Genomic DNA, 2,695 nt, shown 5'->3' with positions numbered 1-2,695 from the left:
AATGCGTATCTCCCGTATAGAGATACGTGAAGAAGCAACTCTGCAACGTCCCCTCCAAAGGAAACTGGATACATATACCGTAATCCAAGATGTAGATATGTAGATGCATATATGGAATAAGTAAAAAAAGAAGATATTCGTACATATTATACTTTTCTTAATTATTATATTAATTCACTTACTTATTTATCTCATTTTCATCTCATTCAAAGAGGAAAGATATTGCGTTTTCATTGTTATGTTTTATTGTTACAAATTATGGTTAATTAATAAACTTCCCAATTTTGATTTAATAATACATTACTCGATATAAATAAAGTATAATATTTAAAGTTTGACAGATTTTAGTGGAATCACAGTTCGGCTCGGCATATCCGATTCCACATTTAGTGGCCTTGATTTGCCTTGGCTTTGATTCACTCGTACGATTTAATTCGAAGAAATGAGTAGTTTAAAATAGTACGCCCGGTATATTTGGACACTGCCATGTGTTCCGGGAAGTGAGCCGCGATTAGACGGAACTATTCTGTTCAACTCGAAACAGTAAACTTTTGTGAACAATTTCACCATTTTTCTTTTTTTTATGGGAAAAAGTTTGCAAACTTATATTTTAATTGCACGTATAAATTATCAGAAAATTTTATACAGAAAATCTTTTACGAATCGCGGAGAAAAATGCCAATTATAAAAGTGCCGCGAACATATTTCTTTCCACGTATTCTTCGAAGATAAAAAAAGACCTGTGTTAACCAATGTAATGATTATGACACGGCCGGAATGTGCAGTCGTCAGTCGAATTCATGTCTCTCCGTGCTTTCTCACATTATGTAACGTAATCAAAGAAAATCGTACGATGCCCGTTTCGGCAGGCCACGCGTTGATCCAGCTCTCGGATGTTCCAGCTCTGATTACTGTCGAGTTAGCATATAAATTCTAGTGGCCTTATCCTCTGTGACCCGTCAGCGAAACCGAAGCAATGTCCTGAGTTGCCGAGCTGCTTCGCGATTAATGTAATTCACAGTTGAAATATGAATTAGGATTTCTCCATAGATTCATGATTAAAGACTGAAGAAGCAGGGAATAATTTATTGATTTGAATATATTCAAGATTTCAGCATTTATTTAAGAAAAGGAGAAGAGAGAGAGAGAGAGAGATTTTTAAACGCGCTTCCATTATTTTCCCAAAATATTTAACGAAGAATTACACGCGATAAAAAGATTAGAAACGAAAACTGCTTATCAAAATTTAACGGTAACACAGAACAATATAGGAACTTCTCTCATTATCTCAGATTAGTATTTACAATTTTCTACCGCTTCACTACTTTCAACGACTGCACTGCTCTCCTGCAAAGAGAGCATCGCCTGTACGCCAAAGGAGTATACACTCTATATCGAGAAGGGATAGAGTTTCCTTTATTCACATTCAATGCAACTCCTCCTCCCAAAGTGTTTGAAGAAATGCAGGTCAACCCCTTCCACTAATTCAAACGGTATGACCCAAATTCAAGGAGTAATACACAACGCGTCCTAAAAATATAAAATATCGTAAGACGAGTTAGTCTAAAAATGTTGCATGTGAGAGTATGAAAAGAATATTTAATTATTCTATGACAAACATCCAGTAAAGAATTAAAGGAGATTATTTTTTTTTATAGATCCCAATTATGCCATTCAGATTTAATCGACACACGAATTTATATTAATTAATAAAAAATATTTATTTTAGTCGGAGAGAATTGCACTCAAACGAAATTGCACAGAATACCATATCGTAATTGGAAAATCAAAATAAAGCGTAAGAGATTGCACGGACAATGACGCGTAAAACGGACGATAGAGGAACGAGACAAAGAGGGCGAAACACCTGCGAATACGTGCCTATAGGAAGCGTCGTTGTGCGATATTGAAAAAAAAAAGAGAAAAATGGAAACGGTACAATGGTGTTCGTGCGCTCGGTATATGACAGCTGCTGTCACGGGTAGTGCTCCGACCATGTGCTCGGTGCACGCCGAGCATTTCCTACATCCACCCTCGACGCATCGCGACGAGAGTACAGTACGCCTCAACACTATGATGAAAATCCCGATGGGATCGACTATTCAATGCAGTTTGTCATCGAAATCTGTGTATTATCATACATGTAACGTAATTCTGCGCATTAAAGTGTTCGCCAAATTTTTGGTTGAACAAAAAGCAAGCTTCAAGTCCGTCAAGTACTGTGCTAGAGATATATGATGTAAATAATAGAGCTCCCCGTCATGCGAAATAAATTTTGTGTATGAAAGAAACGTTACGGAGCGGATTTCCCGTTGAAATTCGCGGAAAACAATCACGTTTCAGCGATGAGTTTTGGCAATGTACCATTTAAATCGGTATACCGACTGCGACGCTTTGTTTATCGTTAGAATTCATCGCGATCTAGAAATAAACGTATCCAGTACATATAGCAACAAAGATGTTTACACTGAATGTTTCGACCGAACGATTTATCTGCCAATATTTATAGCAAACGAATTGTTTAACGGAAAAGTAGTGATATTCAGCCGGCACAAACTTGCAATTAAAATTATTCTTGAAACTGTCATAATTAGTCGTGGGCTCTCCTAGTCTCATCGTTTCAAGCGTTAATAGTCGAAAGTCTCATCTCGCTCGCGTTGTAAGTAGGATTGCCATCCGTCCTCTTTTCCCCGGA

The 2,695-nt window shown here is 37.1% G+C and overlaps 1 long non-coding RNA gene across 1 annotated transcript; it reads left to right on the top strand.

Annotated features, from left to right (window-relative positions):
- Positions 1-536: 536 nt before the first annotated feature.
- On the top strand, positions 537-2,201 carry LOC105449581. Its single transcript, XR_974355.1, has 3 exons — positions 537-1,010; positions 1,109-1,493; positions 1,730-2,201. It is a non-coding gene; the product is annotated as an uncharacterized LOC105449581 (long non-coding RNA).
- Positions 2,202-2,695: the final 494 nt, after the last annotated feature.

Source organism: Wasmannia auropunctata, unplaced genomic scaffold, assembly GCF_000956235.1.
Source record: "Wasmannia auropunctata unplaced genomic scaffold, wasmannia.A_1.0 LD336074.1, whole genome shotgun sequence".
Lineage (NCBI taxonomy): Eukaryota > Metazoa > Arthropoda > Insecta > Hymenoptera > Formicidae > Wasmannia > Wasmannia auropunctata.
This window is presented reverse-complemented; position numbering and strand designations above follow the sequence as displayed.